At 36.7% G+C, this 20,986-nt stretch overlaps 1 long non-coding RNA gene across 1 annotated transcript; it reads right to left on the bottom strand.

Moving 5' to 3' along the window:
- Window positions 1-597: 597 nt before the first annotated feature.
- Window positions 598-4,288, bottom strand: LOC309511297. Its single transcript, XR_014210578.1, has 3 exons — window positions 3,829-4,288; window positions 1,469-3,368; window positions 598-1,326 (listed from the first exon to the last, which is right to left on the bottom strand). It is a non-coding gene; the product is annotated as an uncharacterized lncRNA (long non-coding RNA).
- Between the last annotated feature and the right edge of the window lie 16,698 nt (window positions 4,289-20,986).

Below are 20,986 nucleotides of genomic sequence, written 5' to 3'. Positions count from 1 at the left end.
ATATTCTTCTAGATCTCTGTGAGATATGAAAAAGATAATAGTTATTGATTAGCTAATAATGAACTACCACATTCACCTGAGCGCTATTACTTACTTATTCCTTAATCAGAGTTTGTTGTTAGCTAATAGTAGTTACTAGAGTGATAATATTGCATTACTCATTTGTTCCTGTGTAGTTATTCATTAATGACAGATACAGTATTCTAAAGAGTTACCCCATGAGTTAATATGTCGTGGCCATGACAAAACAAAGGAAAACTAGCATGTCCCTTCCCAGTCACCATGTTATAGACATTTTATTTTGTATTTTATTTATTTTTGCTTGATAATAATAAAAATAATAATAATAATAATAAAAATAATAATAATAAAACCCCTCCTGGGGCGTAATCATCATTCACACTGTGTGGGAGTAAATGTAGTTGTCATTTTTAACATGCATGAACTATTTTAATTCAGAATCAAGATTTTAGTTTACAATTTATATGTGGTTGCGGAAACCAATTAGTTCCCATCTGATTTGCTGGCATTTTTAATCACATGTTTGCCTTTTGTAGCCTATATGTTCTACTTTTTTTATATAACTCACACATGCAATTATGCACAGGTACTCCAACATTTACAACTGCAAGCTTTATTAAAGAAGAAAAAGCATTTACACACTAAGAAGCACAACCTTTACTTACGAACAGCTTGTTAGATATCAAGATAAATGAGAGTTAATGAAAATCACTTTTTCAGGAAACTCTAATGCTGCATAATGTGATACTATGATTCTGCATTCTCATATGTTTTATGTTAATTATTACAGTCTTTGTAAAACAACTTTACTTCTTTCTTCCATATTTCATTCAGGAATTTTTCTAATTCATTCAGGCTCTTGAGTCTAATATTTTCCCCATTATCTGTATTTATATTTTCTGCCCAATAAGTTTTGGAGACCCATGATCCCCCCGTACTGTTATAGCAGCAAAATGCCATCCACATATGAGAGGGAATGTTGACTCTTTCATTCAAAATATTATTTCCAGGTAAAGCTCCTGTTAGCACATAGGCTGAGATTGTCTTGTTGTTTTGGTCACGACAGTATTTGTCCATTATTTCTTGAGTCTGTTGTTCCATGCGAGTCCAGCTGCCATTCCTCAAGTTGTTCCTCTGTGGGACGCTGTTGGTGAGTGTGAATGTAGATTTAGCAGTTTCTCCATCAGCTGCATGAATGGCTGGAAATAGCTGACCGGGACGCACATTTTGTGTGTTATCATGATAGTCTCCCTTGCAAGCCTGCTTGGTGAATGGCACATTGGTTTCATAACTTGAAGGTTCAAGCTATCGAATATAAATAATTGAAAGATTATTATTTAATTTTTTTTAAAGAACTGGACAATAAACAATAAACAAGAACTAAAGTAACAGGGAAGTAAAACAATTATTTTGTAGCTATAAAAACAAGCCGCTATAAGTACATTACCTGCGATTCGATCATCCATGGAGTCTTTCTTAGTCTCTCGAATTCTTGTCTTCTGGTGTATTTGTAAGCCGAGAAAACAGGGATCATCTTTTTTACATCATACAGTGTTGCAAACCTGTTACGATTGTTATATTGTTGACAGATTATTTTATAACCATCCTGTGCAACTGAATTCTTTAGAATGCCGGGGATAACCGGAGACGTTCTTTTAAAAAAGTAATCGCATTTACTGAATGTGTCAACAACTTTAGGCGTGGTGCATGACAAAAACAGCACCAGCAGTACAGAGACGCTCACGATGAACAGACGCATCTTCACCCGTGTTAAACAGAACTGAATTGTGAAAGTAAAGCTGAGGTGGTTGTAGAAAGGAGAATGCACTCAGGTCCCGCAACACAATCTGTACTTAAATGCCCTTTCTCTAAGACACGTAAGTTGTTTTACTCTGAATCTACATACACACACACACACACACACACACACACACACTCCTAATTCTGTGAACTCAAGTTTCACACAAATTCTGAGAAGCTGAGTCACACATAACTTGAGTGTTAAGTTTTCTTTCACACCTGTGTTTAAGGGAAATTGTATAGGTTCTATAATTGGTCACCATTTTATTTTAAATATTTTTTAAATATGTAGCTATTTTTACACATGAGATATTTCTGATACTCCAACATTTACAACTGCAAGTTTTACTTATTTACTAAGAATAATTTGCTACAATACTTGAGTTCTCATCTAATTCTGTGAACTCAAGTAGCGCATACTTTGAGAAACTGTGTCACACATCATTTTGAGTGTTAAGTTTTCTTTCACACCCCTTGCAGTGACATCTCTTCTCTTCTCTTCTCTTCTCTTCTCTTCTCTTCTCTTCTCTTCTCTTCTCTTCTCTTCTCTTCTCTTCTCTTTTCTCTGATGATGTAACCTCTCACTCACAAACCCAAACCATCCAATAATGTTCGCTGATCAATGTTTATATGTGAATAAAAGCCTGGATTAAATCTGTTCATTATATAAAGTTATATGAGAGTAATTGATGACTTTTTGCAAGTGTTTGGATGATTATATTCTCTTATAATCTACTTCCCTTTAGACAGTGAAATGACTCTGAAATGGCAATATTTGCACAAGCTTTATGAGAACAATTTACACAGACATATTTTTCTTACAATAACTGTATTTAAAAAAAAAAATGTAGACACTAAAACTGACATGATAAAGAGTTAAAAGCAGGATTATAGAATGCTAAATTAGGACTTTGGAAGAGCTACATGTAAATAAAAGCATTTTGACACTTCTAATCAAACAGAATAAATGATAGTTCAGTGATTATGTATCCTTCTGCTAGTTTTAGTTGGCTTTACACTTTTTTTGTACAGTTGTTATTAAACAGCTGTACTTTTGTCCTCAGTTGTTGACTCAGAAATTCCTGTAATTTCTGCAGGTTATTTTTAATGATAGTTTTTCCTTTATTGATGTGTTCATCTACATTTGGAGCCCAGTAAGCTTGGGAGACAAATGAATTCCCTGCACTGTTGTAGCAGCAAAAGGCCGTCCACATGTAAGAGGGAATGTTCACTTTCCCATTCAGTTTATCTTTGCCAGGTATTGCTCCGGTCAGCACATGGGCTAAAACTTTATTATTGTCATAGCAAGACTTATTCATGATGTCTGAAATTTCTCTTTCCATGCGATTCCAACTGCCGTTATTAAAGGTTAACTTCTGTGGCACTACGTTGGTCAGTGTGAATGTAGATTCGGCAGTGACATTATCAGATGCATGACCGCTGGGAAACAAGTGACCCCGACTCATTTTATATGAGTTATTCCAGTAGTCTTCACTGATAGCCTGATTTGCATATGGCACAGTCATGTCATCAACAGCAGGATCAAGCTGAAGAACAAATGTTTAAAAGAAAGAGAAACAAGATACAATTAATAAAAGATGCAATTAAAATTAAATTAGCTGAAATTTCCATAAATATTTTTTATTGCAGGTTTGAGTGTGAGTAAATAATGACAGAATTAAAAAAGAATTTGGTGAACTGTTCATTTAAGACATTAGCCTAAATGAATAGAAATCAGTGCTGAATAGCAAATTCTGAAAATTCTGACATGAAACTAAAAACATCTAGCCTACTTTGTTGCTACAAAACAAATGATTAAACAAGCAGGTAAAGGACAGTCAAAATACACATACAGTACATAAAAATGTAAACTAAGTCAACAATAAATTACTTTTAGTATAATCAGCAAGTTAGCAGAAAAAAATATAATATAAATCTCTGGAAATACATCTGAAACATAATTATGTTCTCTGAATCACAGAAAAAAAATGCTTTGAAACTCCTCACCTGAGGCTCAACCATCCATGAAGTCCGTGGTCTTTTACTTATTTTCCCGGTATATTTGTAAGCTGAGAAAACAGGAATCCTATTTTCTGCGTTGTAGAATGTTGCAAATGTGTACATATTACGATATTTTTGACAGATTATTTTGTAATGATTATTTTTAGAGCGTGAATCCAGGATGCCAGAAATCACCGGAGGCTGTTCTTTAAAGAAAAACTCTTTACATTTAGTAAAAGTTTCTAAAACTTCAGAAATGGCGAATGGGATGCTCAACGCCAGCAGCACAGCGAGGACGCTCACGATAAACAGACGCATATTCATGCAGAACTAATCACAAACCCAAAATTAAAGGCGAACTGATTATATAACTAACTAGACTAGCTCCACAGCAAGTCTCGCAAGTCAAACAGTCTCTGTTCTCGCACACTTAAATAGTTTAGTCGCAAAGATGATGATCTGTCATCATACTCATGTTCACACATCTAGGGGCGTCGGACTGGGGGTAAAACTAGTACTGATTACCAGGGCCCTTGAAAAGTCTGGAATATGTTTTACTTTACCTGGATATTTTAATTTCATAATTAAATTTCATAATGAATGTCAGATGAAATATAAAGTAAGTATATTGGCTGAATAACTTGGTTGATTGACTGATACATTTTGTATACAAAAAAGTAAAGACTATCTAAGGTATCGGTCCCACCCCTTGCTAATGTGCCAAATGGTTTAGTCCATCTGCACGCATTTTGTTTGGTGGACTTCTGCTGTAGAAATACCTTTCTTAAAGAAAGCCAAATCAGGCCACCAAAAAAAGAAAGGACAGACAGGAGAAGGAAAGAAAACAAAATGAGGGGAAACAATTGGTAACTGACTTCTTTAAGAAAAGGTGAGCACAAACTAGAACTAGAAGCTAACTGCTTGAATATCTCCGCGATCGTTAGTGCTAAAAATGAACTGAGACAACCCATTGAAAGAGCAGAACATACACTTTCAGATGATAATTTGTATGTAATCTGAGGTAAAGGCTAAACAAATAAACTTCACACTAACAAAATTTTCTGTTTGCATACAACACCATTATAATAGCCAAATTTGAAAGCTATCTGTTCCTTTTGTCTTGTTCATTCTGCAAATAAAATATGACTGAATCAAATCTTGTTTGGTTATCATACAGTAAGCAGTTTGTTCATGTAGGGATTAGAAAACTAAATGGTATTTTAAGCTGTTTTATAGCCTACATTGGGCGTTATATATACAGAAACATATTGTAATATCATTTAGCTTAAACTTAGTAACCACAGTAAAGTATGCTATAGAATGTTGGGAAAGGAGGTTTGAAATGTGTGTAGACTTATGCACACATGCCAACAATGATGCCAACTTATCAGGCTACTCTAGGCATTACAGTTATTACCCTATAATAATAATAATAATAATTCATTACATTTATATAGCGCTTTTCTCAGTATTCAAAGCGCTTTACATAGAAGGGGGAATCTCCTCAATCACCACCAGTGTGCAGCATCCCACCTGGATGATGCGATGGCAGCCATATTGCGCCAGAACGCCCACCACACACCAGCTTACTGGTGGAGAGGAGACAGTGATGAAGCCAATCAGTATATATATATATATATATATATATATATATATATATATATATATATATATATATATATATATATATATATATACTGTATATGGGGATGATTAGGAATATAAACTATAAACATCTAGGCCTACAGATTCATGTGTAAAGTCAGAACTACATGGAAATTTCCACATGTCTTATGACCTGGGGCCTGACGTAATGGTAGCTATCTTCCCTGTATATTAAATATTGTAGAAATATGTCAGTAGCCTACAGATGAGTTCTGGCTGGTTTCCTTCGGGTCATTTTGGACAGTCTGTGGTGTGTGGAGCTGTCCGTGGTGCTGCTCGAGACATTACAGTCACACAAAAGAGGTTAAAATAGTCTAATATTATTAATAAATATAATAATAGATTTTACAATTGTAATAAATATTTTATTAATATGTAAATTATACAATACATACACTACCAATCAACATTTTGAAATAATTAAAGGGTTAGTTCACCCAAAAATGAAAATGATGTCATTAATGACTCACCCTCATGTCGTGCAAGCCCGTAAGACCTCCGTTCATCTTCGGAACACAGTTTAAAATATTTTAGATTTAGTCCGAGAGCTTTCTGTCCCTCCATTGAAAATGTATGTACGGTATACTGTCCATGTCCAGAAAGGTAATAAAGACATCATCAAAGTAGTCCATGTGACATCAGTGGGTTAGTCAGAACTTTTTGAAGCATCGAAAATACATTTTGGTCCAAAAATAACAAAAACTACGACTTTATTCAGCATTGTATTCTCTTCCGGTCTGTTGTCAATCTGCGTTCACGACTCCGCAGTGACGCTGCTGACGTAAGACGCTGCTGACATGCACACTTACGCACCATTTAAAAAAATATAGCAATACCAAAATACAAACAATGTAGAATAGCTTGAATACAGCGTGCGTATCCCTCAGACTGTAAACGAAGCTCGGGCGCACCAGATAACACGTCAGCAGCGTCACTGCGGAGTTGTGAACGCAGATTGACAACAGACCCGGAAGAGAATACAATGCTGAATAAAGTCGTAGTTTTTGTTATTTTTGGACCAAAATGTATTGTCGATGCTTCAAAAAGTTCTGACTAACCCACTGATGTCACATGGACTACTTTGATGATGTCTTTATTACCTTTCTGGACATGGACAGTATACCGTACATACATTTTCAATGGAGGGACAGAAAGCTCTCGGACTAAATCTAAAATATCTTAAACTGTGTTCCGAAGATGAACGGAGGTCTTACGGGCTTGGAACGACATGAGGGTGAGTCATTAATGACATCATTTTCATTTTTGGGTGAACTAACCCTTTAAGCTGTTTTTGTGATTTTGAAAGAAGTCTCTTCTGCTCACAAAGGCTGCATTTATTTGATAAAACATTCAGTGAAAATAGTAATATTTTGAAATAGTACACTTTAAAACAACTGTTTTATATGTTCATATATTTCAAAATGTAATTTATTCCTGTGATCAAAGCTGAATTTTCAGCATCATTACTCCAGTCTTCAGAGTCACATGATCCTTCAGAAATCATTCTAATATGATGATTTGCTGCTCAAGAAACATTTCTGATACTATCAGTGTTGTTTTTTATTTGTGAAAAACACTATTCAAAAGCATTTAAAAAAAAAAGAGTAATTTTATCCAGCAAGGATGTATTAAATTGATCAAAACGGTAAAGACATTTATAATGTTACAAACGATTTCTATACCAACTACTGTTGTTTATAAAAAACAAACAAACTATATCACAGATTCCATATAAATATTAAGCAGTAAAAACTGTTAATACAAACTGTTATTACAAAGAGGGTAATATTAGATTAGTAATATTAATATAATAGTAATATTAAATAGCATAGAATGACTTCTGAAGGATCATGTGACACTGAAGACTGGAGTAATGATGCTGAAAATTCAGCTTTGATCACAGGAATAAATTAATACAACATCAAAAGTGTTTGGTTAGCATGAGGTCAGTTAGCTTCTGCTGGTAAAAGGCTAAATGTATATTTCTTCGTTGACATCCTTTCAAAAGCAGGATACACTTTAGAAACACCAACACCTTAACCTGGTAATGCTGTTCCATGAATAAACACTCGAGGGCGCCAAACACTTGCAATTGTGAGTGTAAAACCAGAGAAATGTGTCCAAGGTAATAAATAAACTTCGAAAGACAATAGATAGTGTATTGTGCTCATTTTGAAAGGATGAGCTAAAAATAAAGTAGACTAAATGGTTCATATTTGTAAAACACTTTGAATAAAAGCATCCTGATGAGTGAATAAATATAAATAGGCAAAGATACATTGTTCAACACATATTTACATTAGAATGTGTGTTTATTTTTGTCCAGACTTTGAGATGTTTTGATTAGGATCTGTATTGGATTAGTGTATGTTTTCAACATCTTAAATATAAATTCCTTTTCTTTCATACGCCACTGTAATGATTTTGGGTAGCACTTACAAAAAAGGTTTCAACTGTTAACATTTGAATTTAAAATGAACAGAACTTCTTTTACATTCATTGGTAATGTAAATTTTAACATTTACCAATGCATTTTAAAAATGAAGTGTCGGCATGAAACGGAAGTTGCGATAGTCTTTTTGTCCTATTGTGACGTATATCTGAGTGAAACAGTTTCTCGAAAACAAGAAAAAATGTAGAACAGGGCTTGATTTTGTTCGTGGGGAAATGATTGGATGGTTGTGGTTTGCTATTGGTGGATCTTATGTGAGTGACAGGTTGCCCCGCCCCGATTTTGATTAAAGATTAAGATGGCACATGAAATAAAAAAATAATGATGTGTACAGATAAATCATAATAAGTACTGCAATATGCATGAAAAACAACAATTGTCGTTTCATGGTGACTTTAACATTATACAGTGCACTGTGAACTAACATAAACAAACAATGAACAATTGCATTTTTATTAAATAACCAACAATGAATTTTTTTTTATTTTTTTTTATTTTTTTTTAAAATTTTTTACAAATTGCTATAGCTAATGCATTAACTAATGTTAACAAATCAGCTCTTCATTGTAAAGTCTAACCTTATTGTGCTTGCCACATACACATTTTGAAATAGTCTATCAAAGGTGCCGTTGACCGTCGGTGAGATTACATCACTTTCACCATGTTCAACTTAATTTGTCACTTGTTTTTGCTGTCCTCATGTTTAGCATCAAAGTGTGTGTCATTTTGGACACAGGTACACAGATCCTGATCTTTATCTCCTGAGTTTCACTAAACAGGAGGGATTCATCACAGAGGTCAAAGTCATTAACCTGACTGCTGAAACACACACCAGGAGTGTGAGCCAACACGGCATTCCCTACACCAAAGACACCAGAGGATCACGTACCAAAACACTCTGTCAACACCACACACACACACACACACACACACACACACACACACACACACACACACACACACACACACACACACACACACACACACACACACACACCCCTGCTGCTTCTCCATTCTCTCTAGATATTATATCTGCACTGTTTGTTAGTCTGAATTTAATCATCTTTCAGAAGTTTTCTCTGTAACATTTTAGACAAACATATTAGTTTATTTCATCTGCTGTCGTTCTGCTTCTAAAACCCTTTGTCACGTGCTAAAAATGTTACATCACAGCATTACATTCACATTATAGTTTGAGTCTGATATTGCCCAATGAAGTGTTTCACTTCTGTCTATTTTATCAGAAAAGGGTGTGAAATATGATGTGCTGTTGGTTTACATTTGGATTTCTCGTTATTTGCTTTTTTCTCGGGCGAAAAAATTTTTTTTATCCAAAAATGTTCTCTTAGACATGCCGTCTTAATTGATGAACTATGCAAAATTAACACTTATTACACTAAATTGAATCAAAATCGAACTGAATTGAGCTGAATAATGACAGTCTTCTGTTGAGGTGCTTTAGTTAAAAATTGAAGTCATTTCACAATAGCATTTATTTTGCATAGAAGACGATATAATTTAGAAAGTTATCTGGAAAGGATGTGTTTAATTAATTTACTATTATCTTCCAGAACTCTTATGTTAATCCAGTAAAAGCCAGCAGAGGAACGGCTTGTTTTGATGAGCTTTGAGGCTTTCCATGTCAGCGAGAAGAAAGTGTGTCGCTCAGACTGTCAAAGCCGTGTTTTTTGCTAAAGCTTATCCACCAGGGCTGACCTTTGACCTTTCACCCCTGCCCTCCAGCCTGCGCACCTCCATCCACGCGTTAGGAAGATCGACTGTCAGGCGGAACCTTCCGGAACACTCCAGATCCTCGCTCGGATTGGCTAGAAGTGTTGCCAGTTGAGCCGGTGGAACTAGAGGAGGATCAAATGAAGGGAAAACTGAGGGATGGAATGAAATCGGATTAGCCTGAAGGAAAAGAGAAGACCCTAACTAGATTTATAGTGAAGCACAAACATAACTCACCATCACTAGGTTAAGGTGTTGTGGGTTAAGGTTGATGATGTGTTCTGAGTGGGTTTTATTACATTGCTATACAGTTTGTATGGTATTCTAGTCTCTATGACTCGGGTTGAGTTGCACATCAAAGGTTCATTGTAAAAAATGCATGAAGAAAAGCATGCAAACTTAACTGATTATGACAAATTTGTTGATTTCACTTAATTAGACTGTGTTTTGTGAACTTTCAGCTGGATGTAATAGTTCAACTAAATAACTTCAGTAGAACTTAAGAGCATCCAGTGTGTTGGACTAAAAGCCCTCTCACACTGTTGCAATTATCTGGTGCAAAGAATCATCACAAAAAACTGTGAATACAATTTTAGAGCGAATTTTAAAAGGTTGTTAATAATTACATTTTATTTTTTTACAGTTCTGAATGTTATTTTTCTTCATGCGGTTTTCTTCTGCGTATGCGCAATGTGAACATATACAAGTTTTTGGATACGACTGTTTTTTTAATTTTTTTATTTTTTTTATTTCCCCTATCCCATTATTAAAGTCTTCTATAGAGAAGAACTGAACCGAGAACTGAACTGAGCTGGACGATGACATCATGGATTTCTCCAGAGCGGCTGTATAGTATATTTGTCACAACAAAAATGAACCATCACTGAACTTACTTAAGCTGGACTGTGATGCTAATTTCTTCTAGAAACAAACTTTGTTGCATTATTTTCCTGTTATCACTGTAAAGCTGCTTTGAAACAATCTGTATTGTAAAAAGCGCTATAATAAAGGTGACTTGAATTGACTTGACTAGAGTGGTGCAGGTTATGACATCACTTTGTAAGCCAAAATGCGGAAGCGAGTTAGCATTTTAGCTCGTCCGGTTCCATCGTACCGAAGTCAATAGCTGTGTCCCAATTCAAGGGCTGCATCCTTCGAAGGTTTTTTTTTAAAGAGAACTGTCATTTTTAAGAGAACTAGGAAACCTGGTCTCTACTTAGAAACTTGTTTATAGAGTTTTGTGAATTCTCTGTTTCTGTATTTCAACACTGAAAATTGCAATTCCTCACAGGTTTCTTTATTTATCAAAAAACAGACTTTTAAAAAAAAAAAATATTTTTTTATTTACTGAGTGCAGTATGTGCAATTTGTCTTACTGTGTTAAAATGTTGATTTGATATCATGCCTTAAAATAATGACTTGAAGTAACATTGTTTTATGGAACAAATAAACATCCTATTGTTGTGCCAACAATCAGTTGTCTGTCTCTGTATTAACAACTTAAAGTTTTGAGTAGAACGTACTTGAGAAATTTAAGGCAATCTGTTTCCACACATTTTTCTAGTAATGTGAACAAGGCAAGCAGACTTGTTAAGAGAACTGTTTTGTTTGAGTTCTGAGCACTAAACTAAACTTAACTAAACTTACTCTTAAGTTAGCTGAACTTAGTTACCAACACATACGTTTTCTAGCATAACCTTTACAAATACACAAGTTACCTATACAAAGTTGTAGTAAGTTTTATCAACTCAAAAATGATTAGCTAATTTGCATAATACATTTGAGGCAATCAGTTTCAACAGGTTTTCTAAGTAAATTCAACTTAGTACTTTTTAGGGATTTTATTCGCCAATTAGCCTAAGTGTGCATATAGTAAATAAGTGGTGCAGATCAGTGGAAAGACACTGAAACGCCCTTCCGTTCCTATTAATGCTGATGTTAGAGGAAAAATTGCAGATCCATTCAAGTCCATACTGTTTTTTACACCGGATCTGATGATGCATTTATACTCTCACTTCTTTTTTATATAAAAATCAAGAAGAATTTCCTAAGAAACGTATGATTCCTCTAGAATAATAAAGCCAAGCAATTTCAGACAACAAGCACATCTCATCATTCAAAACTAGTGCCAGAGCAAGTATGTCACATTGTGACAACATTTTTATATCAGATACTCGTGACAGTCCCGTGGATTTTCCGTGTCAGCAAATATAGCATCTCAACGGAAAATTATGCTGATTCGCCGAAGCTCTCTCAAGGCGTTTTCAGAAGAGCACTGGCGCTTTGGTGGACACAAGGCCTTAGGATGATTTATAAGATGTTTTCCCAAAAAATGTCTCTGCAAGGCCAAAATTGACTGCTATTACTATCTTTGTGGGGATATTTTGTCCACATAATGTAGAGTTTACCAGGACACACACACAAAACCTATTAAAACAAATATGTTTTAGTCAATGCTAATGACCCTGTCTCAGCCTGTCCTGTATCGTGTGAAGGAGAAATGCAGTCGGGGCGAGCGAGGACCCAGACAGGCCCCGGGCCTCTGCCAGCGTTATGCCACATATGCATGAAAAAAGAGCCGTTATCTTCAAAAGCCGTCGCCTGGTGACTCACAACACGGCCCGGGACTTCGCAGCTCCGCAGACATGCTGCATTCCACTGCTCATTCCACAGAGTACAATAACTTCCTGGAATTCTTCGAAGCCTGGCCGACGGAGCCAGGGCACTTCCTGTTGTCCTGCTGAAGCACTTCCTGCTCGATCAGGTTCTGTTACTATGGTAAAGAGCAAACATCTCCAGTGGCTTCAGGGTTCGGGCTTGAAGCAAACATCCAGTGCATGACATGTTGCCCCAGATTACATTAAACAGGATGATATATCAGGATGCCACTGTTAGTGGATGTTTTCTTGAAGAAGACATTCCAGAATAAAGAGAATTAAGACTTCATTTAGTATACAAACCGTCATCTTCTATAATACTAACTAATTTACATTGTATTTTGATTTCAATAAGGGTGACATACTCCAGATTTACACTACTGTTCAGAAGTTTGTAGTGAGTAAAATGTTCTGCTCACCAAGCCTGCATTTAAAAACAGTAACAATTATTGCAATTTTCTATTTTAAAGATATTTTTAAATGTTATTTAACTATGTAGAATTTTCAGCATCATTACTCCAGTCTTCAGTGACACATGATCCTTCAGAAATCCTTCTAATATGATGATTTGCTGCTCAAGAAACATTTCCTGATTAATATTATTATCAATGTTAAATCTGTTGTGCTGCTTTATATGTGGAAACTGTGATACATTTTTTTCATGATTATTTGATAAAAAGAAACTTCAAGATTCAGGATCATTTTAAATCCTCCCTGCAGGCTAAGGTTTAAACACACACACACACACACACACACACACACACACACACACACACACACACACACACACACACACACACACACACACACACACACACACACACACTCTCTCTCTCTCTCTCTCTCTCTCTCTCTCTCTCTCTCTCTCACACACACACACACACACACACACACACAGTGATTGATAGCACTGGCGCACATCAGACTGTTGACAAATCACTGTGAAGTTTGCCTTGGGCTTCACTCTCTGTAGATCCTGTACGCCAGAGAAATTCACAGGAATGATTATGTAAATGTGTTTGTTTGATGTGCATTTATATGTGCTTCCAAAAGCCACACGTATATGCATTTGGTGTGTGTGTGTGTGTGTGTGTGTGTGTGTGTGTGTGTGTGTGTGTGTGTGTGTGTGTGTGTGTGTGTGTGTGTGTGTGTGTGTGTGTGTGTGTGTGTGTGTGTGTGTGTGTGTGTGTGGATTGCACACAGTATGAACATGCACACTAGCTGATTTTGCGTTCCAGCCAAAGGTCTTACAGCATATGTACGTCAAACTGTGCTAAAACATGTTCAGTGATTTGCATTTTGGAACTGAACTGCTCATCTCTCTGGTTCCTCAACACTACTTCATTAGAGTATAGAATCCATTCAAGCCTCCAAACACAAGATAATATTTCATGTAACTATGAATCGTTTCTACAGATCTTGCTTATCTTCTTGCACATTCCTACAGATATTATGCAATGTTGGAGCTGAACTCATGCCAGGATTTTGGAGACCCTCCTTCCGCTGGACTAAAGCCATCACTCCAAACCATGCTGATGGCCCACAAGATAACACTGTGCCACATGGAGAAAAACATCTTGGCGGTTCTCATTTGAGGTGCTTTCTGTATCACATCACAGGTTTTTTTTTAGTTTTTTGGGGTTTTTTGGGAAAGCAAACTATACAATTAAAGACAATCGTCAATGTCCTGAAAACACATTTGAATCAGCCAAAAATCTTAAGCAGCACAATACAAAGTTCTGTCATGAAACTCTAGCATTCTCATAGAGCACAGCTGATTGGTTGCTGCTGCATCAGTAGCCAATAAGCTTGCTGCTCAACCTTCAAATACTTCCCCAGCTCCACCTGTCTAGATCTGCTACGGGTAATCCATGTTAGTGGCACTTGTTGGTGCAAAATTTATTTCTGAAGTGGCAGGGTGATGTGGGCAAAGAGCCTTAACCAACCGGCTTTAACCATCCCGAGATTATTTATTGGTCTTAGCTGGTCTGATGAACATATTAACAGTGATGGTATGTGAAAAATCTGTAAACTGATGTCAATGTGGATGCAGGACAGCAAGTTCTGAGAGCGCCGCTGACATTTAGTAAGCAGAGGTGAAATGTTTCAAGCCCTCATGAAAATAAGAGATGAAAAAGTCCCCAGACAGCCGTGGTGGAGCTTGGTTTCAGCAGATGATAATGGTTTGGAAAACATCCTCTCCTTGTATTAGCTAACACAGTGTATGGTGAGCCATGAGGGACAGCCATGCAGTAAACAAACTGGTAGAAATCTGACCTGCCATATAAAGATTACACCTGTTTGTTTATCTATTCACACTTGGTTTATGCCTTGACGCTCAACAACTTCTGTTTTGCACAATCAAATAATCTTTCTTTCTTTCTTTCTTTCTTTCTTTCTTTCTTTCTTTCAGTTGTTAAAATACACTTTTTATTTAGTGTGAAGAGCTTAAAGCTTAGAGTTTAAAGGTGCATTAAGCAACTTTTCATGTTAAAAATACCCGTTTTCTAACCCATACATGCTTAAACAATTGCCTGATGGGCTGAATGAGCCCTTCTCTGATCACTGAGATTGTCTCTATAATCCTGTACAGTAAAATAAATAAGAGGGATTCGGGCCGGAATTTTAGACTGGGCGTGACGTCATGCGCGTTCACGGCACGCTCACCTGGCTGTCTGGCAGGTTTGTGTATTCGCCGCCATTCTCTGTAGAAGATGGATTCTAAGAGACCGGCTTGTAGTTCATTTCAAACACCAACGCAAACTCCACGTAAGATAAAAAAAAGAAAACTTTTGTCCGTGAGCGTGCACACTTCTGGCTGCAGTTTCGCTTGCCGCCAGAGGGGGCATAGTTCTGCAAAAACTCAGAGACTTGCGCAATAAAACGCTAAAGACCCTTTTGTGGATGCTAAAGTATAATTTATAATATTTATAACTATTATGCCTGAGTTGTATATTCTATGGGTCACTGTGATTTTTCCAAGACATGTTCGGTCAACATATTTTGTTGATCCTGGAACAACATGTCTGAAAATGTTGTCCTAAGCCTACCTCTAAACCTAACTTATCCCTAAAACCAGAGGGAAATGATAGGTGAATAACACCGATAGAAGCACCTAACCCTGGTCGTAAGCCTAATGCCCGGTACACATTGTACGATTTTGGGCTGTAGAAATTTTGCATGATCATCTCAGAGTGTGTTTGCTGCTACGACCTACGCCTACTGACTAGCCAATAAAAATGCAACATGAAATGGCGTATTGATCAACGCGACATGGCGCTTAAACTACTTCCCTTAAGCTCCAAAGCCAAGCTGGCTACTTTTCCCTACCTATGACCGCGTCCATATTCTCCTAATTCGCTTCCTCTTTTTTTCAGCGCACATAAAAACCACAATAGCCAAAGTGTGATTTATCTTGCTGTATTTGTTTACCACTAGCGCATGCTGATGATGTTTTATTCTTCTATACTAACTTGTGTCGTATCCTCCGATTCAATAGGTGTCATCATTGTACAGTCATGTACATGTCGTAACCAAGTTGATTAGTTCTATGTTGTACAGTGGGATCTGTAATGATCTTGTAGGATTGCTGAAACCGTCTGTATAACAGGCATTAACTTGACATACTGTAAACTTGTCCCTCAAATCTGATTGGTTGATTGGAATGTTGTTCCAGGATCAACAATGATGTTGATATAGGAACAAGTTTTACTTGGTGAAATCATGTTCACTATATTATATTTGTTTAAATTGTCAAAATAGCAACATTCAAACTTCTTTTGCATTTCTTTGCTCCATCCTGTGTGAACCCTGTAAGCAGATTAGTGAATATGAGCTGCATTGCATGCTGGTATTTTTGATGAGCACATGCAGACCCTGATTGACCCATTTGCCCAGTCCGGTGTGAATTGATTGGCAGCTCTCGTACGGTAATCCCATGTGGGTGTTCGTGACTTCACACTTTGTAAGAGTCGTCCCGCATACCGTCTGTATTGCTCTGTGCAATAACTGTGAACATTGCAGCTCACCATCCCGTCTTAATGGCGTGAGTCCAGGAATGAAGCGTGCAAAGAGATTGGCTTCCCTAATCCCCTATGCAACCAGACATGGGCTCAGCAAATATTTACACACCCCAGGGTCTGAGATGCAAAATGTAACCTTTGCCTCAGTTTCTGCCAAAAACGCAAAGTGACGTGTTCGTCTACGGTGTCACAAGAGGGTGTAAGGTCTGATGATGTTTCTAGGAATCTGGGCTCGTTTTCAAAACCACATCGCCACCCACTTCCAGTCAAAGTCGTTTGCGTCGGGCACGTTATTCACATGGATGTGCTGTTATAGATCATTCAGATTTACATGATGAGTTTTTAGTACTTGGCTCTGTTCTGTCTAGCTGTCGATCTTCTGACTGGCACGTGTTCGGCATACCAGTCTTGTTTTCATAGACACCATTGCCTCCACATGCCTTCAACAGAATCAGTCTAGGAGAAACATTATGCAAGATCTCTCTGACATTATCTACATTGAATATTTACACATTTTAGTAATTGACTAGTTGGTAAAAACGAATAGTCCATCTTAAAGATGCTCTGTATAATTAGACAAATTTAGGGGCATGTGCATCACATACAGACTATGATGTTTATTAAAGTTTAACTGGACATGGCATCTTAATAAAGACTTTCATTTAAGGTGGTGTTTTGATTGCTGTAGCACATATGGTGAAAGGATTTTTAACTTATTTAACAATCTGGCAACAATGGCACACTAATGCACAACGTGCTCACAGCAAAATGCATTTAAAGAAAATTAATTTCTTTAATTTGGCATTCTTGAAGATCTTGAAGACTTTAAGTATTGATATGCTTGTTTTAATTGGCCAAATCTCTATAATGAGGATGATGATGTCCTAATTTGTTTTTAAACAATTCAAACAAAAATGGCAGAAATCTCAAGAATCTACATTAGGTCACAATATATATGCAGATGTCAGACATGGATCAAGCTCTAGCTGTCAGAAATGAGCTGTGGTTTGTCTGGGATCAGTCGAGTAGACAGCTGATCCTTTTAAACTTGTATCAGCTTTTTTGGAAATATACTTAACATGCATATAGAACATCACAATCACAGTCTGCTCTTTCTCTTATTTCAGGAAAAACTATTTTCAACAACATAACATCCCAAAAATACACACCAGATGAAGCCGGCATGAGCTGTCACAAGCATCAAAGATGGAGTGAGTTTCTTTCCTGGGCAAATATGGATCACACACACAGCTAAGAACAGAGCGGCAAACATGGGCGTCAGGCAGGGGTATTGTTATTCTGTCAGAGGAGAACACAGTGTTGGTCTGGTCAGACCCTTTGGTTTTCCCGCATTTACAGTAGGCATAAATTCTGAAAGGCCACTGATTTGAAGGGTGATTTCCTGTTATTTCTCATGCTGTGCTCCAGCAGTTTTGGAAGCGGTTTCATGGCTGTGACACTTACATAAAAGGTAGCACAGATTTATTGTGTTGACACAGATTTGTTTATAGATAGATTGGAAATTAGTTCAATAAATATATATTTTAAAATTGTATAGTTTATATGATAGATGTCACGTGTTGTGTGTGTTTTGATTCACGTCTGTAAGTCTAGTCTTCTGTCAGTGTGTTATTTGGTTCTGTCATCCTCAGTTTCCCCTGCCTGTTTGTCACCATAGTTATATATTGATTAAAGTTTGAGTTCAGGTGTGTCTAGTTAATTAGTCTCATTAGTTCCTCTGCATGCTACAGTATGTATTTAAACCATGGCTGTTTCTCACTATTCTTCAGTGATCTTGTGTCCTTGTCATCATCAACTGTCTAAGTTCAATGCCAATACTCAAGAACACAAGTATAGAGGACGCATGAAAGTGCACGGATGTGTTCCTGATATCAAGGATGCATTGAATTTAGACTTGAGAGAACCGAACCATTAAAAGTCCCAGAAGACGCTTTGGGCGGTTGACGTAAACTTCTCGTTCTCACTTAAGAGATTCCCGCTGCAAGCTTGAAATACATGACAGCTTGTGAAAGTAAACATGTGTCCGTCTCTTTTGCTTAATTTTAATAAAGTGATGAAGACTTTAAGAAAGCAGCAGGATTTTTATTGGCATTTTAGAAAGAATCTTAACATTGACAAAGCATAGGTAACACATAGGCTACTCATAAATAGCCTACACATGGTAAAATAAAAAAGATATAAACTTATATGACCACAATGTCTATAATAATATGAAAGAAATGTTTAATAGGTTGTGACATTTGTTTGTGATGTTATGTTGCATTTATTGTGCTTTGGTCATTAATCGTTGTTTGCTGAGATGGTCAGTTAAGCAGCAAGATCGCAGCACATCTCAATTCTCACAAAGATGCGTTCTGTGTCCTCGCGTCCTCCCGAGTTTGTTCTTTCAAGGTCGCCTGGCAAGACTGGTCTCAACGAGAACGCAAGTCTGTTATTTACATTCTTGGAATTGAGAAACAGCTCCTGTGTGTCTTTCAGTTCATTGTCAGTTATGTTACGTTGGTTGTTCTGTTTGTCATCCTTGTTCCTGAGATTCTGTTTTGTAAAGATTTGAGTTTGTTATAATTAAAGTAAAGACAGCTGCACTTAGATCCTGCTTCATCTCTGCTGAGATAGAGATAGAGATAGAGATAGAGATAGAGATAGAGAGATAGAGATAGATAATATTTATAGTTGTTTTTTGGACAGATAGACATCATATTGTAAACATTGTATAGTTTATAAAATTGATAGACAGACAGACAGACAGACAGACATCATATTGTAAATATTTTATAGTTTATATGATTGATAGATAGATTAGATCAATCATCATTTATAGTTGTTTTGTGCATTTTATTGTGCAGTCCACCCAGTCTAAAATCTTGTTCCAGCACAACTGTCATTTTAACCACTCCTTAATGTTGTTCTTTTAGAATGTGTTTGCTAACATGCCTAACGTGTGAAAAAGGAGGGCGTACAGGGAACGCAGATAAAGAGGTGGGCCAGAACTGTCCAAACTCACACAAACAAGCCCCGCCACGCCCCTATACAGGCATTGACCTTAATACCTGGCTTCTCTACTGGCACGCGTCCAACGCCTAAAGACAGGATGATTACTTGTGTGTCTGTATTTGTAATGATTAATCTATATTTGTGATGAAGGCAAGGCCGTGCACTCTGGAAGGCAGGTCTGGGCGATATTTCGGTTTTGTTTATACCAGGCGCATTACAGATGCTCCATTAGCTTCGCTGAAATCAGTTTTCACTCTCAACATCTTTGCGTTTTTGTGAGACAGAGTGTGGCCGTATAGTTCAGCCTGGTCACGATGAGAGGATTATGTAAGGCATGACCGGAAGGCATGACCCTTTGCTCTCTTTTCCCATTCAGATCATCATAACTGATAACTATTATTTTGGCTTTCCAAATATTTGCTATAATTTCCATAACATTTCATCTTGGCCAAATCAAAATCAAATCAGTGCGTGCTTCTAGGAAAACAAGAAAAAATATTGGATTTTGCATTAATTCGGGAAAATGCTGTTTATTATTGTGTAAAGGGCCTTGAAGCAGCAGACCTGCTTAAATTGTTCATTTTTGGGTGTACTATCCCTTTAATGGTAGCCTACTCTCTGTTGCTCAAGATTGTAATAGAGTGCATTATTGCCCATCCACTTTTTCAATGGCATTGGTTCCAGTCGTATGTTTTCCATTCATTTTTCCCATAGGGATTTTAACAAAGTCTTCGTTAAAGTGTTATAAGCAGGAACCAAGTCAACCAGCTACAAGGTGAATCACAACATTACAAACTTTGATTTGAAGCTAAAAATTATTTGAAAATTAGTGTACTTAAAAGACTGTGTACTTAACGGCTTTAGTGAGGAAAATAACTACAATCCCATGAAGCATTGAGAAAAGCATAGTCGAATTAAAAATGAGGAAGAAATACATTATAAAACTACTTCAAGTTGTAGATTATTTATATATATATATATACACACACACACAAATATTTAAGCATGTTGAGAACATAGGGAAATCGACTCGATTGAGTTCCCTGCAGAACCTTTTTGGTGTTTTCGTGACTCTCTGATTGGTGGAATTTACAGCATCATGGGTAATGTAGTTTTTTTTTTGGCACAAATTCTGTTAAACAATTATTTTAAAAATAAGTTGAATTAATGCAAGCAGGAGGTTCAACAAAAGTATATATCATTGATTAACCTCAGAGCTCACATTAGGTCTGTATTTCAAAGGTTTATAAGTTATTGTTAAAAATCAATTTCCCAATGGAGAAAATGAATGAGTGTTTACTTCCGGAACATGACTGTTGCTCTCTATATAACTGACGTGGTTTGTGTTGCACGATAACATAATCAAGTAACGACTTCACACTGTTTTAAAAACCACTTAAATTCCATCAATTAGTGTAACGAGCCGGACTATAAATCAGCATTCCAGGCTGTATTGACAATGTTCATGCTATCTGATACATCTCGAGTTGTTTTTATAGGAATTATAAGTTCTCACATGGTTGAACAGACATAACAGTCTGAGTAAACTATGGAGTGTTTCTCAAATGAGTTTTCCATTACACTGGAAACTACCAGCACTCGCCCAGGCTTTTGTGCGGTTG

The sequence above is a fragment of the Leuciscus leuciscus genome, assembly GCF_965113295.1.
Source record: "Leuciscus leuciscus genome assembly, chromosome: 12".
Classification (NCBI taxonomy): Eukaryota; Metazoa; Chordata; class Actinopteri; order Cypriniformes; family Leuciscidae; genus Leuciscus; species Leuciscus leuciscus.
Note: the sequence above shows the minus strand (reverse complement) of the source record. Positions and strands in the feature narration are given on the sequence as shown.